The sequence below is a fragment of the Cupressus sempervirens genome, chromosome 4 (genome assembly GCF_028749045.1).
Source record: "Cupressus sempervirens isolate cs-2001-9-10 chromosome 4, ASM2874904v1, whole genome shotgun sequence".
Classification (NCBI taxonomy): domain Eukaryota; kingdom Viridiplantae; phylum Streptophyta; class Pinopsida; order Cupressales; family Cupressaceae; genus Cupressus; species Cupressus sempervirens.
The window spans coordinates 252,785,286-252,812,145 of NC_143121.1; positions in this window are offsets into that span (position 1 = coordinate 252,785,286).

The window sequence follows — 26,860 nt, forward strand, 5'->3', positions numbered from 1 at the left end:
GTAATTGTGTTATCACAGAAGATAGTTCTACTAGATCCTTGATTTATTTCTTTACACTTGACAAAAATTGTTTGAACCAAGCAATGTTAGAACAATTAATTTTTGTAGCAACATATTCTTCTTCTTCTATGGACTGAGAGATGCAATTCTTTTTCTTGGTTACCCAGAACAATACCCTCTTTCCAAGAAAGAATGCTCCACCACTAGTGCTCTTCCTACCACCAATACTTCTTGCCTAATAAAAATTAGTGAAGGCTTTCAATTCAAAGTTTCCTCCTTTCTTATACCATAAACTATACTCTTCAGTATCTTTTAGATACCTCATAATTCTCTTTATTGTCATCGTATGATTTTGTTTTGGATTAGTAGAAACTTTTTCAACCATACCAATTGCTAATATAATATCAAGTCTTGTCTAAACTACGTATTGAATTTTTCTAATCATTGATCTATATGTAGTCTGATCTACCTCCTTGGAATCATCACTTTTGGAAATCTTATGTCTAGTAGACATAGGTGTTCTAACTAGTCTAGAATCATCCATTCCAAATTTATTCAATATCTCCTTGATGTACTTTGATTGAGTAATGTAGATACCATCCTTCTTTTATTTAATTTGTAACCCAGTAAAGAATTTGATCTCTCTAAACATTGACATTTCAAATTCCTTTCTCATTTCTTCAGAAAAGGATTTGTAAGGGTTATCATATCCAATGAATAATATATCATCTACAAAGATTTTTACTAGCAATATCTTCTTTCCTAGTTCTTCCTTGATATACAGACTACTATAGTCATTTGTCCTTTGAAAACCAATTCTCACTTGATTAACTATGCAATCTTTCATACCATGCTCTAAAGGCTTGTTTAAGACCATACAAATCTTTTTGAAATCTACAGACTATATCCCTTTCGTTAGGATCTATGAAACCTTTAGGTTGCTCAATGTAGACTTCTTCTAGGAATAAATTCAAGAATGCTAACTTAACATCCATCTGATACACTTTGAATCCTCTATGTGTAGTACAAGCAAGTAGTGTTCTAACACCTTGTAGTCTTGCAAGAGAAGCAAAAGTTTCTCCATTATCAATACCTTCTTCTTGAGCATAAAATTTTCATACTAACCTTTCCTTTTTCCTTGATCCTTCTCCATCTTCATTCAACTTGCTTCTGAATACCCATTTTGTGTCAATTACATTATTGTCCTTGGGTCTAGGAATAAGAGTCCAAGTTTTATTTCTCTCAATTTGTTTAATCTCTCCATCATTGCCTCAATCTAGATTTCATTGTCTAATGCATCTTTAATAGATCTAGGTACTTAGTAAGAAAACATATACCTTTTAATTTTTTCCTTGTCATTTTACCTTTTGATTGATCTCTACTAATTTTATCAAGTGCATGATGCCTTTTGACATATCTAGCAAGCATAGGTACCTTCTCCTTAGAAATTGTTTCACTTGTCTCACCATGCTCAAAATGGTCTTCTGAATCATGCTCAAGCCCTACTATCTGTAACTCGAGTCTTGCAAACTGTGACTTGGTTTGCACTAGCTACAACTTGGGTCCTTTTGACTGTGACTTGGGTCCTTCTGACTATGACTCAGGTTGCACTGGCTACAACTTGGATTGCATTGGAGATTTAAAGAACTCAAGTAGTGAAGACTGCTGATTTCCAATTGTGTTTTCTTGAACATTAGGAAATGTGTTAGGTTAAAAGTAAACTAATATTTTGTAGTTTTTAGGTTCTTTGCTACTTTGTTCTTTAGTCTTTTCTAGAAAGCTCATTGATCTTTACATGTGCACTTTCTATAACCTTGTGAGTAGTTAGATTTAGACATTTATATGCTTTGCTCATGTTGGAGTATCCTAGGAATATGCCTCCATCACTTTTCACATCAATTTTTTCTTTCCTTGTTTCCTTTAAGATATAACATTTTCTTCCACATACTTTGAAATAACAAACATTGATTTTATAGCCATGCCATAGTTCATAAGGAGTCTGATTTATATCTTTCTTCAACTAAACTCTATTTAAGGTATGAACTATTTTATTGATTGCTTCCTTCTAGTATTTGATTGCAAAATTTCTCTCTATCATTATTGTTCTTGCACAATCCATAATAGATTTTTTCTTCTTTCTTTAATGCCATTCTGTTGAGGTCTACCAGGTGTAGATACCTATCTCTTGATTCCTCTTTCATTGCAAAATTGATTTAATTCATTTGAGATGAATTCACTTATTCAATCTAACCTTAGATATTTTAGTTTCTTTATCATCTCTTTCTCTACACTATCCAGATACCACTTGAACTTTTGAAAAGCTTTAGACTTACCTTTCAAGTACATCACTATCATCATCCTAGAATAGTCATCAACAACTAAAATGAAATACTTATCTCCATTGTAGCTCTTTATGCTAATAGGTCCACAAAGGTATGTATGAACCAACTCTAGAATTTCTTTAAAATGATAATTCTTACTTTTGAAGCTTGTCATTCCCATCTTTCCAATTTGACAATTTTTGCACATGCCCATATCAGGTTTCCTTAGACTTTGAATGTCTCCCACTATATTATTCTTTCTTATGTTGACCAAGCTATCAAAATTTAAATGACACAATATTTTATACCACAACCAACTTTCCTCTACTTGAGCTATGAAACCTGAACTTTTAGTTAAATCTAGATAGATTAGATTACCTCTTGTTTGATTTCCAGTCCCAACCAGATTTCCTTTTCAATTTGGTAGCTTGGCCTTCCCATCCATGAATTTTACCTTGAATCCAATGTTGTCCAATTCTACCACACTAAGTAGAATGGGTTTCATTACTGCAACCCAGTAACTATTGTCACACGTGAGTTTATTATTCAATGCAATATGACCTTTTCCTTTTACATAACAGGGTTCATCATTTCCAAATTTGACACTCCCACCATCAGAGTGTTGCAAGTGCTCAAATTTTTTATTACCACCAAACATGTGATGCAAAAAACCACTACCTATGATCCAAGTTTCATTCTTGCTAATATGAGAAATGAGGGTCATTTATCATTTGATTCATTTGATTCATCTTTAATCGCAATGTAAACCATTTCATCAGCATCACTACTGTCAAAGTCTTTAGTCATGTAATAGGATTTCTTACCTTTATCCTTGTAGTCTTTGTAGCTTTTGAAATCTTTCATTCCTTTGTACTTCTTTTTCTTTTCCTCTTTTCTTCTTTTTTTGGACACCTTGCATCAATGTGACCAACTTTGTCACAAGAAAAATAGATTACAGGTATTTTACCTTTGTACTTTCCTTTGTCTTTATGGAATCTTCTTGCAAGTAGGCCTTCAATGGTTTCAAGATTTTTTTTTACATTTTTTACTTGTCTTCTTAAGTGAAGGCTTTTCTTAAAATGCAGACTCAATGCTACTTGAGTTAGGAACGTATTTATCAAATTTATCTAACTCAAAGGTTGTCAACCTCCCAACTAGTGCATCCAAATTTATGTCATTCTTAGGATCACATCTCATATTTTGAATGGTTGAAACTCTAATTGCATAAATATATAGGAAGAAGAGTTCTGAGTGCATTTTTGACCACTCTACTATCACCAATTTTTCCTCCTAAGGTTTTCATTGCACTTACACTTGCTTTGATTCTTTTATTCTATTTTGCAATATTTTCATCTTCTCTCATATTGATCTGATCAAACTGACCTCTTAGACTTTATTCCTTGGCCCTCCTCACATTGTCATTTCCTCCATAGATACTTTTCATCTTGATCAAAATTTCATTAGTAGTAGGACTATCTTTGACTTCATCAAATTCAACATAATTGAGAGTATAGTCAATGTCAATCATCATTATGTTATGATTGTTCTTTTTTGTAATTTGTTCCATAGTAAAAGTTCCAGTAGGTGCCAAATAATTGTTCTCTAGGTATTTCAAGCTTGTGTCTCCAATGGTTTCCAATGCATCTTCATGAGCTCCCACCATGCTTTGAAGTTATCTCTTTCCATCTTAGGAATTTCCCTTCTATAAGACATCTTGATCTTTAGCTTAGGTCGTGAAAACCTTATATGTAAGAACCAAAGGTTTTGATACCAATTGTTGGAAATATAAGAGGAGTAACTAAGGGGGGAGGGGTAAATCAGTTACAACTAAAACAAATCCAAGATCCTTGAAGATGTATACAATATAAAATTAAAATCTTGTTGAAGCTTAGTTAACACTAATATTCTGTTGTAGCTCCGTTAACAGTAAGAATTATTGTTACTTAGTAAACACTAAAATAATTACTTCTCAATATGTTTAATGTGTTTACCCTTAATTAATTTAGTTGCAGAAGCATAAATAAAATAACATGAAAACAAGAGATACCAAGGATTAACATGGAAAACCAAATTGGGAAAACCACCAATTGCAACTAGGTAGGTGCAAGTAGTTGGGTCTCACTTTTGGTCAAAAAGTGGAAGTGTTTTTCCTATTTTTGAATTTTCTTGTCAATTGATGTCAAAATTTGATGCATTTACATATTGAATATAAAAACCTTTAGAAATAAAACATTTAGTGTTTAGAATTTACTTTTTGAATATGTAATTTATTTGTATACCCATATTATAGATTTTGTTTTTGGTATGGATCTTTAAAAACTACCTTTTCAAAATTCCAATTTCAAGACCATACCACACTCATGTACAAACACCATAATTTGACACAAATAAATGGATTTTTGTAAGTCCTTTTAAAGAGTGTTACCTCATACACATAAGATTGATGACAAAAATTTTCCTTAATTTTTTATTTAATAAATTTTATTATTATTAATTATTAATTGGCTATAAAGGTAAATTTCAAAACCTCTCATGTATGAACACCATAATTTGATCAAAATTTCACTTGTTTCAAAAATTCTTTTTTTTTTTAACCTAAAAAGAATTGTCTGTAGATTGATGACATATAATTTAATTTATGAAAAAATATAAAATAAAAAAGTTATTAAAGTTTTAGTGAAATTCACTATTTTATATTCAGGTAACACCTTTCATTAAAAAATAATGCTAAAATAGTAAATAAAATCATAACACTATAAAATTTATATTTCTAAAATTGGGACAGTGAGAGCACTAATGGGCTTTTGTTTCATAAAAAGTTTGATCAGGAAGACCCTCTAAAGTTATGGAAAGGCATGAATTTGTCAATTCAATGCCCTAGCCAAATCTTGGGAGGTCAAGGCATAGGCTTGGTCTCACCAAGCCTATCCTGAACGAAAATCTGAGCTAAGAGGAAAAAATTTCACCTCATGTTATAAGAAATGGGCACCCATTATTTGAATTTCAAAAAATGGGTACCCATTTTGAAAAAGTCAAATTGGCACATAAAATTCTTCCCTATTTTTTTTTTTTCAAAATAACTTTTAGAAATGGGTACCCATTTCTAAAAAAAATAAAAATTTATGTTTTAAAAAATGGTACTCATTTTTACTTTTCAAAAATAAGTACCCATTTCTAAAGAATACAACTTTTTTTATGTTTTAAAAAATGGGTACCCATTTCTTAAACTTTGGATCAAGCAACAGATCCTAAAATAGGTGTACCCTTTTCTTAAAATAGGTACCTATTTCTAAAAGAGCAAAATCTCAATTGACAGACTTCCACAGAATTGAGACCCCACTTGTTGCTTCTTCCTAACTAGTTATTATTTTTCACTCTTTTGTAGTGAGCCATGTTAGGAGATGAACCTTTTAAAGGACACAAAACTTAGTATTAGGTGTGACCCTATAAGATTATTTAATTTACCCCATTAGGAGTGGCCTTTTTTGAGGTCTTCAAATACTTCAATCTAGAAATGCCACTTTTTTAGAGGATTTACAAAATATTTGTTAGGCTAACTCTGTTAGGAGAATTGATTCATTGCTACAATTGTTAGAGAGTAATAATGACTTGACCTGATTATTGATGCAACTAAATTTTCCTATTCAGATCTTAGTTTTGGCTTGATTAATTGATCCTCTTTGATCTAGGTTGTTCTTTGGAGCTTGGTTCAATCAGATACTCTGTTATCCTTCTAATTTTCTTCCTTTGTTCATCTTCTATTCTTCCACGTGTTTCTCACATTCAATCCTTAGCTTGACCTTACATTTATATTATTTACTTTTCCAATTTAACTTGAATATACTTTTAAACAAACAATTTTCATCCCTTAAGTTGACTAGAACTAAGAGATAAAATTGTCAGACTCAACATGTTGTCACAAGAAAAAATTTTCTTAACCAACCCAACTCAGTCAACACTAACTTAGAAATTTCTTTCTTTTGGTAATCAATTGAACTTAGTTAACACTAGATTTATGTTAACTTTCCTTTGGTAACTGAGTGAACTCAGACAATACTAGTTATGTATTGAATTTTCTTTGGTAACCATGAGTCCACAAATATAAGTGAGGGGGGAGGTGAGGGTGGTGGAGGTTGAATTAGTTATCCAACTACTATCACAATTATCAACGTTAATAATCCTTGGCCATGTGAATAACATAAACATAAACCATAGCAACAAACTCATGCACAATAACACTACATATGTTAACTAGAGAAACCCTTGATTAGAGGGAATACCTTGGTGGGGATGGTTCCCTCAAGATAATGTACTAATATAAATGTTTATTGTTAGAGGATGGACCCTATTAGGAGTCTATGAATACATTTAGTATATATGAGTCCCTGTTAGGAGACTTTGAGTCCTTGTTAGGAGATTTCAACCCTATTAGGAGTTGTGGAAGATAACTCAAGCCATTGTCCAAATAGCTTCAGGGAAAGACAAATGAACCCATTGTTCAAATGATCTATGTATTATTCCTTGCAGACTACTAGATGTGAAATATACTTTCTTCCTCCATCTCTATCCTATCAATTGGACTTCTTCTCCTTCTGATCTAATAACCAAATCACCAATCTCGCATCCAATAATCCCTTCGATCACTAACATACATTTACCAAACACTTTCCTCCTTCTTGCACTTCTCAAATACAATACAATGGATAAACACTTTACAATCAAGGGAAAAATATTTCCTTTATATCACATCTTCATAATAATTCCTTTAGTCATCCTTGAGTCTTTCCCAATTAATTGAAATAAGATGATTAATTAATTATAATTACAATAGCACTCTTGACTAATAGTCTAATATAAAACTTCACATGTGCAACTTTAGGGCTTGTACAGTTGTTGACATCACCACCTAACTGTCCTCTATCATTGGTTGATTGTTCAACTCTTCATTGAATCTCAAATGTATGGTAGAAATAAAATATTAGAATGTTCTCCAATTCTTTTTTTTGGTACTACTTTTTTAAAATCAAGTACAACTATTGTACATATTTTTCTTAGACTCTATGCACTTAACCACATCATCAGGACATAGTCTAAAATATTTCCTCAACTGTACATTACCAAATAATTAAACCATTGTTCATACCAATAAGCTCTCTTTCTTTTACTCTGGGACTCTTCACTAACTTAATGCTATGTTGTCATCAATGTCAATACTCTCCAATGCTTAGGATACTCCCCCAATGTAGTATCACTAGCATTCATGCTAACAATCTCCCCCTCTGACATTGATGGCAACATAGATGGAAAACATCTAGGTTCCAATAATACCAAATAGTACTCTACTGATGTTAGTCCTCATCTTCTCTAGGATCGACAACAATTGTTCATAGTAAACAACTCACAATACTTTCTAGCTACATATCTCCTCCATAGAGATATTCCTCCTTTTCACTTACATGAATATTTCTAAATCTCCCTAATAGATATCCCTCCCCCATCACAAAAGGTTTTTTTCATGTACATATCTCCCCCATTGACATCAATGACAAAGACCTCATCATGTCAATATACCAATTGTTACTTTGTTCGAACTTTTCAACCAACTCAATTATCCAAAGACATTGTTTAGTACCAAATACCAAATACCAAGAGTCCTCAATGAATCAACAGATCACAAATACTCCCCTATGTATGAAGCATCAACATTTAGTCTAGTCTAAAAATAGTGCTCTATACCACTGGATTGATGCACTTTCTACATCATCTACTCTAAAGTATGTAAGGGACTTGTAAAGATATTTACAATTTGATACTTAGTACTCACATACTCTAATCTAATCTCCTTTTCTACTACCTTTTGTCTCAAAACATGATACTTAATAGATATATGCTTAGTCTTTGAATGCAATACATAATTCTTAGACATACTCACTATACTTGTGTTATCACAATAAATGATAATAGGTTCTACAAACTCAATTATGATATCCTTCAACATTTTTTCCATCCCCATAACTTGGTTACAATTATTTGTTGCTGCAACATACTTTTCCTTAGTTGTACTCTAAGAAATGCAATCTTGTTTCTTGCTTATCCAAGAAACCAATCTTCCTCCAAGAAATAATGCTTCACCACTGGTGCTCTTTATGTCATCCATATTGCCTACCCCATCCACATAAGTATATGCACATAAAATGAAATCATTTGATCTATTATACCAAATCCATAGTCAAATCTTCCCTTAAAATATATGAATATCATTTTTATTGTTGCATAGTGATATTCCTTAGGATCATCTTGAAATCTAGCTACAATCCCAACTACATTTTCTATATCTAGTCTAGTGTGAGTTAGACATTGTAATCCTCCAATCATAGATCTATACTTCTTTTGCTCAACTATAGGTGTCTCATTCTTTCTAGATAATTTGTGACTAGCTATTATAGGTTTACCAATAGGTTTACAACTTTCTAATCCAAATCGCTTTAGAAATTCTTTCAAATACTTAGATTGTGAAATGAAAATACTATCACTATTTTGCACTATATATAATGCTAGGAAAAACTTCATTTGTCCCATTATACTTATTTCAAAGTCATTCTTCATCTCATCAAAAAAAATTATCACTTGCTTCATCATTACTTCCAAAAATGATGTCATCAACAAATTTACTATTATTAGAAAACCATTCTCTATTTCTTTTAAATACAAATTACTATCTGCAATACCTTTAGCTAATCCAAGCTTTTCTAAATGTTTATCCAACATCACATATGAGGTTCTAGATGCTTTCTTTAGACCATAGAGATCTTTCTTCAACCTACATACAATATCATTTTCTTATGTCAAAGGAAATCCTTTAGGCATATATACTTCTTCTTCTAATTCTCCATTTAGGAAGGCTAATTTGATATCCATCTAGTATACTTTGAACTTCTTATTTCATGCATATTCCAAGAACATTCTTACAACCTCCATTCTTGCTATAGTTACATATGTTTCTTCATAGTCTATTCCTTCTTCCTATGAATACCCTTTGCAAAATAGTTTGGCCTTATTTCTCACAACTTCTCCTTGATCATTCATCTTATTTATGAATACCCATTTGGTTCCTATCACATTCTTGTCTTTAGGTCTAGGAACTGACTCCATGTATCATTCTTCACAATCTGATCCAATTCTTGTTTGTTTTTCTTGAATCCAATTATTATCCTTACATGCTCCATCCACTCTTTTAGGCTTGACTTGAGAAATCAGACATTATTCCTCATTTACTTTGTTCCTTGTCCTCAAACCTCTATCTTTTCTTCCAATTATCTTCTCTAGTGGGTGATTCTTTGTCATATTTTTGTTCAATGTACAATTTTCTACCTCAACACTTATCTCTTCTCTTGGTTTAGAACTCTATTCAACTCTTTTTTCAACAATTTTTACATCATTTTAAAAATCATTGCTAGTCTGGAAAAAACTTATGCATTTTATCTAACCATTCTAGAACTATCTTCTTCTTCATATAAATTGTAATCTACCAACTTTTCTTTAGTACCAAACTTTTTTTCAATCCTTACATTTATGCATTCAACTATTATCTTGGTTCTATGATTAAAATACCTATATGCCTTGCTTTTCAATGAATAGCCAAGAAATATACCTTCATCACTTCTAGGATCAAACATACCAATATCATCATCTCTCTTAATGTAAAATTTTCTTCTAAATATTCTGAGATACTTAACTAATGGTGAATGAACAAACCATAGTTCATAAGGTGTCTTTTTCATACCTTTTTCAATTTGTACTCTGTTTAGAGTCTATACTATAGTATTAACTTCTTCTCTCCAAAATGTCATAGAAACATCATTCTCAAACAACACCACTCTTGTTTCCTCCACTACTGATTTATTTCTTCTTTTTGTAATCCCATTATGCTTAGGTATTCTAGGTGAAGATAGTCATCTTTTGATTCCATTCACTTCACAAAACATGTTAAAATCTGTAGAGGTGAATTCTCCTCTTGTATCTAATCTCAAACACTTTATCTTAATGCCATATTCATTCTCAACTCTATTCTTAAATATCTTAAACTTAACAAAATATTTAGACTTCTCTTTAAGAAATGCTACCCATATCATTCTATTGAAATCATCAACAAAAATAATAAAATACCTTTCACCATAGAATAGCAGTGAACTTCTTACTGGGAAATGATAGTTTCCTTTGCTTAGCCAAAATACATTCTTTGCAAACAACATTAGTAGGCTTAATTATCTTAGGTAGACCTCTTACTGCAAATGTGCTCTACTAATATTCACAATATTATCAAAGTTTATATGACAAAATCTTTTATGCCATAACCAACTTTTATCAACTTTTTGTACCAAACATTTCATTTCAGTAGGATTCTACTAAGATATGTTATCTCTAGATCTAGTTCTAGTTCCGATCAGCTTACCATCTCTATCTTTGATAATGCAAGTCTTCTCTATCAATTGCAACTGATATTCATTGCCTACCAACTATCCAAGACTAAAAAAGGTATGATTTAAACCATCAACAAAGTGAACATCATTAGTGTTAGTTACCAACACTAACAATACCTCCATCATAGACTTCATTTTTACCAACTCTAACAATACCTCCATCATGATTTTTGAAATTTACAAACTTATTCATATCACTACTCATGTGATGTGAACATCCACTATCAATTATCCAATCATATTTCTTTTTAACTTGGGTAACTAGAGCTCTTTCTTCTCAAGATCATCTTCCTTGATAACCACAAATTCTAATTCGTCATCACTTTCACTTTGACCTTTCTCATCAGATTCTTCATCTTCATTAGCATACAAAAAATTTCTATCTCTTCGAGGCGTGAACTTTCCCTTATACACTTTTCTCTTTTTTAGGATATTTAGATGCATAATGACCAAATTTACCACAAGTCCAATAGTTAGATACTTTCTTACCATACTTTTCTCTTCCCAAAAGAAGGGTTATACCTTCCTCAATCTTCTTGTCTTCATAAAATTTGCTACTACTAGCAAAATCTCATGAGTTTTTGCACTCTTTGTCAAATTAGGTCAAACATTAAGTGCACTAAAAGCTATCTCTACTCTTGCTCAATCTTCAGACTATCTTAGATCAATTTCTACTACTTCTAATCTACCATGCAATATTTCCTTGGTGAAATCCTTAGTGCAAGGTATGAGTAACTAAATCATCTAAGTCACTTGTCTAAATGGTGGTGTAAAACTTTTCAGCATCTTCCATATAACCTCATTAGCTTCCTTAATTCCACTATGAGACTTCATTCCTACAACAGTTTTAGATATTCTGTCAATATAGCTTCTCATAGATTCATCTTCCATCATTTTAGCATCTTGAAATGCACATATCCAATTCTTTAATCTTCCTCTTTTTGCATGTTTATCACCTTCAAAAGTAGCTTCTAATGTTATCTAAATTTCGTGAGATGTTTGAAGATTCTTTAACTAACTGTATTTTTTCTCATGAAGAGCTTACAATAATGCTTCTCTTTCTCTCATGTTGCACATGAATAAATCTCTTTCTTCTTCACTAAATTCCTCAAGGTTTCCTTCTTCCACAATGTTCTTCTTAGCTTTTTTCAAAATCTAATAACCTAGATCCATGAATAGTAGAGGGGTCTTCATATTCTCCTTCCAACTATCATAGTTTGCCCCGTCAAATCTAGGACTATCCTTTCTAAAAATATTTTCCATCGATCTCCCAAAGATATTAAGATTTCTCTTCAAGGAATTGAACCTCTAATACCAATTGTTAGAATATATAGTCCACCAATATAACTAAGAGGGGGGGAGTGTTTGAATTAGTTATCCAACTATTATCACAATTACCAACATTAATAATATTTAACCATGTGAATAACATAAACAAAAACCATAACAATAAACTTATGCACAATAACACTAGATATGTTAACTAGGGAAACTCTTGATTAGAGGGAAAACCATGGTGAAGATGGTACCCACAAGATGATGTACTAATATAAATGTTCTTTGTTAGAAGATGGGCCTTGTTAGGAGTCTATGAATACATTTAGTACATATGAGTCCATGTTAGAAGAATCTAAATCCTTGTTATTCAATTCTAACCCTATTAAGAGTTGTGGTAGATAGTTGGACCCACTATCCAAATAGCTTCAGGGAAAAACCAATGAACCCATTATCCAAATGTTATTTATATTATTCCTTGGAGAATAATAGATGTGAGATGTACATCCTTCATTTTTATCTATTCAATCAACCAAACTTATTCTCCTTTTGATCTTGTAACTAGATCACCATTCTCACATCCAATAATCCCTTTGATCTCTTATACGAATTTACCAAACACTCTACTCCTTCTCGCACTTTGTAAATAAAATAAAATAGATACACATACTTTATAATCAAGGAGAACATCTTTCCTTTATATCATATCTTCATAAAAATTCCTTGAATTTTCCTTGAGGCTTTCACAATTAATTAAAATAAGATAATATATTAATTAGAATTACAATGGCATTGTCATCTAATAACACATGTAACTTTGAGGCTTGCGCACTCACTAGCATCACCACCTGACTATCCTCTTTCATTGGTTGATTGCACAACTTTTTGTTGCATCTCAAATGTAAGATAGCAATCAAACATCAAAACATTGTTCTCCAATGCTCTATTTTTGTACTAATTTTGGTAAATTAGGTACAACAATCGTACGTCTTTGACTTAGACTCTATACACTTAAGCACATCATTGGGACATAGTCGGGAACATATCCTCAATTGTGCATCACTAGAAAATCAAACCATTGTCTCTACCAATAAGATCTCTATCTTCTATTATGGCACTCTTCATAGACTTAATACTTTGTTGTCATCAATGACAAAAAAAGTCATCAATGAAACATGTTAATACTCTCCAATGCTTAGAATACACCCATAATGTAGTATCATCAACATTCATAACACTAGTTTCATGAACTTTGCTTTAGTAACCGAGTTAACTCGGTTAATACTAGTTATGTGCTGACTTTTCTTTGGTAACTGAGTAAATTTTATTAACATTGGATCTTCTTTTGATGCTTGATTGCACTTTGCAGATACTAGGTCTGAACATAGTTATAACTCAAGTGCTTGGCATACATAGGAGACTACCTTTAACACCCAAATGAGCTCAGCTAACATTGACTTCTTAGTAAGGGCTTGACATTTTTTGTAACATCAAAGAAAACATTTAATTGAATAATTTTTTGTAACAAGATGATCCTAGCTTCTAACATTTTATCAATCTCTCTAAATATGGCATCTGAGATCCTTGGGTTTTAGTTGCGTCACTTTTTCCTAAAATACTCACCATTCTTGAAATTATTTAAATCTACATACCCCTAAGAAAATATATCTTGTTATTCAGTAAGAAACCCTATGGCTCTAGTTCTTTCTTTATTTGTATAACCATTTCCAATGTTAATCTTTTTAGGCTAAATTTTAGTGCCTATATTTATTCCCTCATTATCTCTAGAGGTTAGACCTTTCCTACCTCTTTCTCTTCTAATATATGCATCATGTCTATTGAATGAATTTTCTAAGGAGATGAAGTGTTTAGGAATCTTGTTACTTTTTAATTACATAGTACCTAGATCCAAATCCTTCTTTCTACTAGGACAAAACTTGTGGCAGGAGCTTTCACTCCTTTCAAAGTACTAGTCACTAAAAGTCCTGACTCCTTCAAGAAAATATTGGATCTATTTATCATCATTGAAAAAATTCCATGATTTTGCATTATCAAGTACATTAGGTTTGAAGAGAACTTCAACCTTATACTCTTTTTCTTTGAAATCTAGATGAGGTAATAGAAGGGATAAAGAGGCACCTTACATTTTTCTCTCTTGGAATCATTTTTATTGAGAAGGAATCACAATCTTGTATTTTATCCCAAACTCTGCATCTATAATTCTAAAGTCTAAGGTTCTTCATTAATATACTAACTTTGGACGTGTTTCACTATCAATTTTGCATCATTTTAGGGATTTGAAATCATTACTAATTTTTTCTTTGCTACAACAATGCATGAAATTAATGCTTCATATTCTGTAGTATTATTTTGTATTCTTGAATTGTAGCTTGTAGGATAACTATGTCAGTTACCCTTTAGGGGAAACTAGTACCACACCTACTTCAAATCCAAAACATGCACAATTACCATCAAACTCTTAAGTCCAAATTCTTTGATCATTTGGAAGGTTTGACTCTTCTTTGAAAACACTAAAATCAGAAAACATCATGTAGTTTCTACACTCAATTTCTTGATTGAAAATTTGTGCTTTAGGGTCATAAGATTTCATCACAGTGAATTTGTATTTCTCTTCAGGTTCAAGATTAATCTTGTTATTACCAACAAGGATAATAGCATGAGACCAATATAATTTAATTTCACCTCCGATATTCTTGTAGAAACTTCTACATGAAAGCATGTCAAACTAGCAATGATGTCAACCACAAGGATGGTCAAATTTATTCTTTTTGTTGGCTATGTAGCTCAGGCTACTTGGGCATCCCTCACTTGAAATAAAAGGGAAACTTTAAAAAAATCTATGGAATAATATTTCCAAAAGTTCTTTGTTAAGGGCAAGTCTAAGGCATGGGCAACAATGGATGGCATGACATTATCTAATGTGCTCAAGTCAATTATGCAATTACTCAACTTGTGACCTTTGACATATAAGGACACATAAAAGGGATTGGATTTTTGGCTAGGAGAGGTAGCTAGGATTGAGCATTCTTCTTGATTGAATAGCACTGGTAAGACTAGTTCTTCATCAGTAGGGGGACATACACTAGTACTAGACTTATCATTAAGAATAGTTTTATTGACATTAGAATGAGCCCTATCATTAGTTTGTCCTTTTGTAATAATAAAATAATTTTTTACAATTCAGAAGGATTAGACTTTAAGTAATCTAGAGGAGAAACATGAATATAAGCTTCTTTACAATATTGAATAATATCAAATGATGGATTTGACTTAACACTTAACTCTCCTTTTGATTTGTCACACTTCAAAGTAGAGGGGGTGGAAGTACTAATCGTGGATGGTGAAATTGTAGGAGCATTTTTCCAAATAAGTCTTGAGATTGCTAGAACTTTTTTCTTTTGGCTTCTCATTGTTGTAGTGATTTATACTCCATCCAAGGTGGAGAAATAATCACCTTCTTTCTTTGAATCTATTTCTGATGATGCAGGGAAGTTCTGAATAGCTAGGGCTAGTGGCACACCTAACTATCCAAACACCTTTTTGAGTGAACACAATAGAAGAAAAAACATAGAGAAAAACACCAAGGAGAGAGAGAGAGAGAATAAAATAATTTTATTGATTCACCAAGTTATCATCATACATGCTAGTTGTAAGGCCTTTTGGGTTATGGCCAGATACAAAATACAACTGCAAGATCCACAATCTAGCTTCAAATGCACAATTCCAGAAACATCTACTTAGAACTTTCTAAGTTCCCCCCAACGTAAACCAAATACCTCTACTTATACTTTCAAAAATTTCTTATAGAAGATTATATCATTATATTCATTATCCAAATTAAATATGTAATTCAACTTAAGCTAACAACCAATCACAAAAAAACTCAATCAAAGAAGGAATTCGGCATTAGAAAATATTAGGTTCACTCGGCACATGATAGGTCAATACTAAAACTTTATTAACATATTTGGTTAACTCTAAACTTGGTTAATAGTACAAACTCAGTTAGCACTATTGGAACTCAATTAACACTAGTAGAACTTGGTCATAACTAGTAGAATGGACAAATGATAAGAATTACAATGAAACCCAAGATGATCTTGCATCAGATTTTTTCTATAAATAATATTATTTTAGAGTTGCTAAGAGGAGTAGAATCATCTCACTTTTAGGGTACTCTACTTTTAGCTCATTGCTTGTATTCATCTACTCATATCTATTCATCTTTAGGAAAGATTCACCACCATGGTATGCTCTTAAGTGGAATATACACATGTTATGCTTCTTATGAGTTTCGTTAATTGCAAGTATTTGTTGAGTGGGTGGTAATTGTATAAGCTTTCCTTCATGTTTTCTCCTAGATACGTCTTGATAAGGTTGTTGGAAGGAAGGACTAGGATTAAACATCTACCTTTCATGGTAATCATCTCCTTTGATATCTTTTGAAGTATTACCTCTATGTTGTTTTTAGTACTAGTAGTAGTGATTGTGGTAGTTCTAGTCAAAAAATCTCTTTTCCATTATTTTCATATCAATGAAACCATCTTCCAATTCAACAACCAAATTTTGGGTAGCTTGCAAGTTTTCCACATGTACTTTTTTTATTTAGAAATTGATGTTAGAAGGCATGGAAATATGAAATTCTATCAATTAGCTTATTGAATACTGTAATAAAATCCCTCATGGGAACACTTGGTTCCTTCTTGATTTGAGTGAGTTGAGACAATAATGTGTGCATATATTTTGTGCTCTTGAAATGAGCTTTAAAACAATTTACCATGTTATCCCAAGCTATGATGCATCTAATAGGATGATCTTGGAACCAATTTGTCTCATTCTCAACTAGTGTTTCAACAAACATTCTTATGGCCACATCTTCATGTTGAGGGGATACAACACTATAGGCTATAAAGAAAGCAACAATATGTTCATCTATAGAGACCTTCCTATCACCATGAAGCTTCGGAAAATTATTTTGAGAATCTCTTTGTATATCCTTATTAGCAACAAGGCATAAAGGAACAATAACATTACCCCATGTTACTACCATTGATATAGGTAAAACAACTTGAATTGGCTAGAAAGTGACAGCGGTTGGAGCTACAATGATGTGTAACGTGAGGTCATTGCAAAAAGATGGATATTTTTTTTGAAAAATGGGAGGAGAAAAGGATTTACTATGTCTCTAGTAAGCAAGACAAGGTGGTCGGAATAGATCCCCATGGATATCTTCTAGCATTAGGGCTCTTTAGTGAGCTTTTCCACTCCTTTGGTCGATTTTCTAGGATAGAAAAATCATATTTCTTGAGCTCTTCAAACACTAGATCAATTTGACCATGATCAAAGACACTCCTAGTGTATTTGGGATGTAGGATGAACTAGGTTCTTCAAAAATTGATTCTCTTTCAAGCTTTCCTCAACCTTTATTTTCGAAGCATGCCTTCATAGTACTCAATGTTGGCTTCTTCTTGTAGCACAAAGCTGACTCTTTTGTACTTATTTGCATATTTTTTATTCTTCCAAGCATTTTTTCTCAATTGATTGATGATTTCTTCTTGTTCAACTTGGAAACCAAGGTTGGGTTGTATCACTAGGGTATGGCCTTCATAAGGAAGCACCATTTTCTCTCATGGGTCATTAGATATGACTCAAACATATGTAAGAGTGCCAAACCTTCATGATATCTCAATAAAGCTATATAAAGACTTAAGGAGATAATATATGAAATACAAAATAAACATTAAAGGTTCTATTAGGTAATGTTTCCCAGTAGAGTCACCAAATGCTATTGGTTAAAACTATGTCTTCCTTGAGTTTGGTTTATACCTTGACTCTTAAAGTGCCCATATAGTAGAAGACTAAGTTTAAACCACAAAATGGGTCAATGTAATTTTTTTATCAAGAACTCCTAAATTGAAAGGCGCAACTCTCTTATGTGCCAATATTTGCAAAGAATAATTATTAGTAGATTAATGAGTTTAGGGGTATGGTCTTGACCAGAGAGAAGAAGGGGATACAACTAGATTTCCCAACAATAAAAGCAATCTAGGATGATTCAGAATGATAACTCATAATCTCCATGACCATGAATGTAAATTAGTCACTTTAAATCTCTTCTAACTCCTAAAATGCAATCTAATCTATGTACTAAATCCAGGATGCAACTATGAAAGCTTAACTACTGATGCACATTGAATAAGAAGAGAAAATATGATCAACTAAACAACCTACAAATTGCCCAAGCTTTTGAGTTCCGCAAAAATTCCAACTCAATATCATATCTCCATCCTCTCATAGAAAAATGAAAATGCATGTAAAAACTAACTTTTATAGAACAATGGAAATGAAATAATACTATGAATGATGGAAATACTTCATAAAACCACTATAAAGAGAGTAATAAAAAAAAATTTATTCTCAATCCCACATCTTTCATTAGCAACATGAATCACTACAAAATACTAAATAGGACTAAACTACACTAACATGAACAGAAAAATTAAAATGTAGATGCAAAGTCTCACACAATAGTCAATGTTATAGGGGTTTGTTCACACAATTTTTTTTTGATCTTATTCACTTTTTCAAAAGTCACATTTATAAGCCCCTAGATTTTGGCCAGTTACATTCCATTATTATAATATAGAAAATCTCTAAATAGATACATCTAAGAATAGGATTGACTAGTCACTCATCCATTAAAAAACTTATTCCCTCGAGGAGAAAGCCAAATTTGGCTATAAAATAAAAAAGAGAGAGATAAATAGGGTGGAGTGACACTTGTCACATATTGCAGTAGCTTCATCCTAGGAGGAATGTAATGCCTTTGACAAAGCATCAATTCTTCAATGGAGTTATAGCTTTAACTTTTTGTGCTTTCATAGAATTAGTTATATTCTTTAGCTCCTTGTCATTTTGGATAAGGATGTTATTTTCTCTTACAACCCTATGGTCATGCATTTCCATCAATTCTCCAACATTGGATACCTTTGATTGAAGATTCTTTGTTGCATACTTCAGAATCCTCATTACATGGAAGTTTGTTGGATTAGTAGCTATGAATGCCAAAAACCTAGTCTTCATTAACTCAATGTCTACTAGTTGGATATAATTAGTGGCATAAAACTCAGTAAATAGAACCTTTAGATATTCAAATATTTTTTCAATTACTTTTATTACTAAATCATAGACACATTTTAGTTCTTGCTCAAACTTCACTACGATTTGAACTTCAAACTCTGCAGATTGCTTCCAATGAAGCAATGGCTCTTGGCCTGACTTAAGTATCCCGTGAGTCTATTAGAAATATGGCTAGATATATCTTTTAGAATTTTCATTTATGGAAACATATATTTAGTATTTCATTTATGTAATAATAGTTAGAATATTGTCTAAGTGTTAGACAGTTTACAATAGTACAAAGATAGATGCGGTATTTACGAATGACTAACTTCAAGTTAGCTCATGCACAGTTTGGGAGAGTTATTTAATATTTTTTTGATCATGTATCTCAGTGCATAGACTTGTATCAACCGTATAGTGTCAAGTATAGTTGATTTTCCAATTCAAGTATTTAATAGAACAAAACATAGCATATCAAAAATTTGGGTTGTACAACTTAAGGAATTATTTTGGTAACAAAATAATTAATTAGTCATGTTGAGCCAACATCCTATGTTACATTTGGACAAGCATGTGAATGCATGAAGGCTGAAGGGTAGAGATTTTATAATTATCAAGGTATATATGAAGATGTTATCTTGTACAAATAAGAGTGTAATGTATGCCATGTGAGTGATATGTGATGAAATTGTTAGCATGAGTGTTGATGATACTACTTTGGGGGACTATCCTAAGAATTGGAGAGTATTGACATTGTATGAATTTTTTTTAGGGAAAAATTTACCCAAGATCAAAGAACTCAAGCACAAGTACAATAGTAGACTAGAAAGAGTATGATCAGAATATCGATATGTATTCAATTCAATATGAATGTACACCAGGAGTGCCTGTATATAAAGGCTTCTGGAATGCTTCTAGAATGCATAGGAATCAACAACATGATAAGTCATACAACTAGGCACATGTCCACTAGGTGTGGGTTATCCTCCATTAAGCATAAAAGTAAGTGCGATGATGAGAGGATAAGCCTAAAAAGGTGTAGAATGAAAATTTATGTTTTAGACACCATGTGCTAAATTAAGAGAGAAAATAACTATGTTTTCTACATGACAACTTAGTTAATTATGCAAACTCTTGAGTGTCTCAACAAATAAATAATAAAATAATGCAATATAATAAAATGATGCATTCACCTAAGTAAACTTAAGTAAAGTGTAAATAGTAAATACATATTTACACCAACACCCCCTTAAGTTCAACTTAGGGGAATGGCTTTAAGCTTATGAAAACTAGGATGAAATGCATAATGGGTCCTGGCTAATAGGCCATTTAGGTACCCATGTACATAATGAAATGCAACCTCTCATAAAGTGGAGAAAGAGGGAAAACCTCATGGAAAAACCCTCCTCCAAAAAGAGAGATGAAAAGACAAGATGCATGGATGGATGGAGTAATCAAGACCCCCCCATTATGACATACATCAAGTGTCTACAATAGTAAAGAATGAGAAGAACAAAATCTTATAAGAGAAAAATGTCCCCCCCATAAGAAAGAAGAGGAAGAGAGACAAGGTATACTCTCTCCCAAATGTAGATTTTCGATCATTAATAGTTGCTCCAAGGAAGAAGTTGGTCCATGAATATTAAATAATGTTCCTCCCCTTTGGAAGAAATAATGACAAAGGTACAAGTGAGATGCATCCTCTATGTATAGAGAGAATCCCAATGATCAGTGATGCCTCTGAAACTTGCTCAACTATCCTTGTGTCAATATTGGTGGTTGCCCCTTCCAAGACTGCTAAAAAGAATGAGTGCACATCTAGCAAGGATGAATGCATAACCTATCCCAAAGAACCATATGCCTCCTAAAATGATAAAGAGACCTCCTACAACTGATGTACATAAAGATCCACAATCATATCAACCTATGAATACTAATCATGTAGAGAATAAACATGAGGGTTAGAGTGAGCCCTCACAAAAACTATAGAAGGATCATCATCACCAAAGAGAAGATGTAAATAATTAATTATGTCTCCCAAGTTTTCTATGTATGACTCCACAAACAAACCTAAAATGTTTGTTATGTAGTCATCCCCTGTTGTTGGAGCTAGAAGACAAGATGTACCTTGCTATGATAGAGTTATGACTATGGCAAAGTATGCATGTAGATTATGCTGATGTTGTGACTGCTTGTTGTATCTATCAATAGGATCCAAAAAATTTGATCCTCAAAGTGATCATCCTTCTCCAAAAAGATCTCATGACTCTTAGGATCCATAAGTCTATATGCCTTAACATTTTCCTCATATTTTATGAAAGTACAAGGCCTTGGTGGTGGTTCCTTGCATCCCCTGGAAGATAGGTTTTCCCATGCTAGACAACCAAAGACTCTGAAGTGACTCACAATTTGTTTTATGTTTCACCATGAATCAAAAGGTGTCTTTCCATCTAAGGCATTATGGCGTTATGAGGAGAGCTATTAAGTATGTGAGTGACACTACTGATAGCTTTGACTTCTAGTGTAGGATCAAGAGACTTGTCTTGTATCATGCAACTTTCCATGGAATTAAGAGTTTTAATCCTCATAGTTGCAAATTTGTCTTGTGCAGACTGAATCTTGGTGGATTTTGAAGATCAATTCCCTCAAGTTTGCAAAAGTCTTTAAGTCTTCTATCCACATATCTTCTTTCAATGTCCATCAATAGAACCTTGATGGATTTCCTTTATTTTTTTTCAACATGAATCTTAAAGGCTTAAAGCTTGTCCAACACTTCATTCTTGTGATGAAGAAAATAGATCCATGTGTAGTGTGAAAATTCATCAACAAAAGTAAGGATGTAGTGGCCTTGGCTGACTGATGCCACTACAAAAGGTGTTGCTAATACCATGTGAACCAACTGAAGAACAACTAGTGCTCTTGAAGACTTCCCTTTATCAAAATTCTCCTCCAGATGCATATCCACTAAACATGATGAACATTCACCCTTACAAAAGTTGATTGGAGGTAGAGCTTTGACCATGTTTTTTGAGCAAAGTTGCTGAAGATAGCAAAAGGCAAGATGACCATACCACTCATGCCATAGTTTGATTTGTGAATTAGGTTGAGTCAACAAGGCCAGTGAAGGAGACTTAGGCACAAAGTGGGAGAAGGAATATCTGTATAGCTTGTAAATAATCTTGTATCCAATGCTTGTATCATACCTTGTATCATAGCTTGTATATCCAATCTTGTCCAAAACAACTTGTACATTTGTACCATATATTGGTCCATCAGCTTGTACATCCTCTTTATCTTAGTACCATTGTATCTATCCAGCTTTCATGTCAGTTCATCCTTGATCAACATCTTGCACACATCGCACAAATATTGGTTAGCTATTCCAATGCATCCTTTAGCTAGATCTTCTACCACCAAAGTGTTATCCTTCTTAGTTCAACTTGCTAGATATATCACTCATCCAAATCCACCAGATTAGGTGCTCTTTGATAGATCCTTGTAGGATATAGCTTTCCTCATGTCTGATCTTGGTTCATTAGTACCTTCTCCTACCCATCTCATTGGCAAACGATTCTCTTTTGGATTTTCACTTTCTTTTGATTTGGAATCTTCCCTTTTGGGTCTTGAAGTATCTTTTCCAAGCAATCTTTTTGTTCCCTCCTCAAGGTTGCCATGATCTTCCATATCATGGTATGCTACAAATGGGGCACTCTAAGCATACAGTTTTGATCAAGTCTTTCTTTTGTCTCTTTTTTCTTTGTGGGTTACCCAATGTCGGTTCCACGGTGTTTCCTTCGAGTTTCATGTGTGATGCTAGGGCAATCCTTGTGTGTTTGTTTTGAGTCAGTCTGTCAGTCCTCTGGACAATTGGTGACACGGCCTTGATGTTCTTGGTAACCTTGGAAATTAACCAATAGTCCTATAGAAAATATAGTGCTCAACTACATCGTGGTACTTCTCTTTGAAGTATCCCCCTGATCAAAAGGCTTCAATGGATTCCCTTCATCTCCATTATCCCCCATCAATATCCAGCATCTGTCTCTCTTACCCCAGCTTGTGCAACCGTATCTCTCATAATCAATCATCACTCTTAGCTTTAGGGATCCGCAATCCTAGTCTTATGAATCCACCCATCCAATCAATCCACCAAGCCTCATCTTTTGAGATCCACAATCCTAGTCCTAGGGATCTCTGAAACCCATCTTTTGCCAATCTGACTCTTTGAAATCCTATTGCATCAACTTTATAATCCCCTCATCCTTCTCCGTATCTTGGATTCCTTTTTATAGCACTCCGCTCCTTCATCCTCCACCTTCCCTAAAGTCTTCAATTTTCTTCCTCTTGTGCATCTGATTCTCCTTTATCATTCTCCCATAGTGAGAGTATGAGTTAATTTAGCCCCTTCTCTTTGCCAACCTGAGTCTCCTTGCTTATACCGAATTCTTGTATTTTTCAAGGAGTTGTCTAGCCTCATTTTCTCTCCCCATCACCTTCTTGAGGGGGCATCTCATAGTGTAGTCTCTCCTTCTTATCCAAGACTGGGGCAACTTTGTTGCTAAAACATCTTCCTCATGTCATTTATATTCAAACTTCTTTGAAATAGTGTTATCTCAACACTATGTCAAAGAGGGGCAAAATGTAGACACCTAAAAATCCTTTAGAAAATAACGTATTTTTATTTTTTGAAAAAGTCCTTGATGACATCATCATTTGTTAATTAATTAATTAATTTATTTATTTTTATTCCATTAAATCACTTTATCTTAATTAAAAATATTTAATTAAGGAATCCCTCCCAAAAATGTTTAAATCTTATTTAAACATTATTTCCTTATTTATTAATTATTTAATTAATAAATTGACCAAAATTCCCAAAATAAATAATTTATTTATTTTTTGCCCAAAACTTGGCCAATTTCTTTAATACCACTAATCTCTTTCAAAATCTTCTAATCCTTCTTTAGTTTTGATTAAAGGCTAATCCCATCATTTCCTACCCCTGATCCCAACTCAAAATATTTAATTAAGATTAAATATTAATCCTCACATTTATTAAAAATATTTTAATAAATATCTCCTCAACCCAAACCTTTGAAATAAATAAAACCTTATTTATCCTCATCCTAGGAAGTTCAAGACTCTTCTAGAAAGTTTTCATCCTCATCCAAAGCCTAGATTATTCTAGAAGATGTCAATCCTTATCTTTGACCCTAATCCTAATCCTCCCCCTAACCTTGTCACATTCCCTAAACATGGGTTAAGACTTGCTAACCCAAGCCAAAGCCAACAAATATCTCCTCCTTCACCCACCCTCATTAAATTCCATCCACTTGCCCATCTCTAACAAGCCTAATCCATCCTCTATTCATTTGCACAATCTTAAGCAAGCTTAAAACCTTCCTAATCCAACCCAAGTCAAAATTCCTCACCCTCCAACATAAATGACCCTCAAATATCTCTTACACTCTCCTTCAATGCTCTTACAAAGAACTTATGAAGGGTCTTTATGAAGATATTATCCCTTGAGCCTCCTTTGTTGACTCATCCTTCCCTTTTCTTCCATCCTCTCACCTTGTGACATGTGTCACTCCCTGATTGGCTGTAAGGAATCACAATCCTTGTGCTCTCCTCTCTTTCAATCTGAGCCCTCCATAAGCTTTCTCCTTTCCTTCCATCTTAGCCCTCCATCTCTCAAGCCTCTTGCCTATAAATTGGATCCTTCCCCTTTTCAAAAACAACACAATCTAGAAAGTAAAGCCATAATGCCATTTTGAGAAGCCATTTTTTATATCAAATCCATTCACCAAAATTTATCAAAAATCCTCCATTGAATCCCATTTGAGCATTTGAGCATACATACATAATCAAGCCATCTTAGCTATTAGACACACCTCTACATCAAGTGATCATCCTCATTGAGAGAGCCTATCCATGGCTCATATTCTCATTTGAGGACTTCACTTTGTTTCTCATGAAGTTATGTTAAATTAGTATGCAAATGTTTTTTGATTGTTTTAATTTAGTGTTTCTAAGATACTAAAGTAGCATATACACCTATCAGTGATTTGTCATTTATTTTTCAATTTCAATAAGTTTCAAGGCGAAATATGTTGTAAAGGGTTTGTAACAGAGAATAGTATGCATGGATAGTCAAATCCTTAGCTTGACCCACCTTGGTTTAGTAGAGCCTAAAGTGTAGAAAGAAAAAGTGCTTTGTTGAGCTGGGCCATGCTCAAATAAGATATACCAAGCATGGTAAGTAGCTAAACAATAGGTATCATGTTATTTATTGTTTCCCTAGTATTGATTTTAAATCTATTAAATTAGAAACCAACACAACCGAAAATTCATTTGAGTATTCTATGTGATTTGATTCTTTCAACTCCCTTTGTATTTAGTAATTTATATTCATTAATATCCTTAGTTTCATTATGATTCTTATCTCATGATCTAATAATCTCCCTAATTTCATCTTTTAATTTCATTCTAATTCTCATCTCCACAAATTTGGTATGAAACACTTCTAAAATCCAATTATATAGAAACAATTATAATAGTTCCCTCTATCATATCAGAGCATCATATTTCTCTCTCATACTCTCCCTCTTCCAAGTACAACTTCTTGTTTTACTCATGCTTCCCTTGGTAACTACATAAAACTCCCACTCTTTGAAAATAATTTGAAAGACTTATTAATATATCTCATGCATCTTTATCAAGTAGATAACTCCATGTCCAATCTCTAAACTAGATTATCCCTCTTTCATCTTTATTACAACTGGTTCAACATCTTGTGCTTATTCCTTAACAAATTAAGGAAGCTCCTAAAGTGTGACAAATTTCATCAAGTTGTAGGATATTCTAATGAAAATATTTTATGAAATGCTCCATCTCTAGCTTAGATGTCCTTATATAGGGTAATCAACCCTAATTTATCTCTTAGATCTTCATGAGAATCCTTACATGGTGCTTTATTAAATAATTCAGCTATATGCTCCTTTTTATTTACATACTCCCGTCTTACTTCTTTGTCGTATACCAATTCTCTCAAGTAATGATATTTGAAAGAAATATGCCTTGTCTTGGTGTGCATCACATGATTCTTAGATATGTTTATAGCACTTGTATTATCATAGATTATGACAACAAGTCTAGTGATATCTTCCTTCATTCCTTTCAACAATTTCTTAATCCACACTATGTTAGAACAATTAATTGTTGTTGCTACATATTTAGCTTCTATTGTAGACTAAGAAATATAGTTCTACTTCTTTCTTGTCCATGAAACCAATCTCTTTCCTTGAAGGATATCTCTACCACTTGTACTCTTTGTTTCATCAATTCTAGCCCAATCTACATCAGTATAAATTTTGAGTTCAAACATTTTATTTTTCTTGTAATATAGTCCATAGTCCTTTATTCCTTTAAGCTATCTCTATATCCCTTTTAAATCCATCACGAGATTCTCCTTAGATTTTCAAAAATTCTAGCAACAATTGAAACAACTAACGAAATATCTAGTCTACTATGAACACCATAGTGTAACTTTCCTATTATTGATCTAAACAAGGTTTGATTCCAATCTATAGTATCATTACACTTATATATATATATATATATATATATATATATATATATATA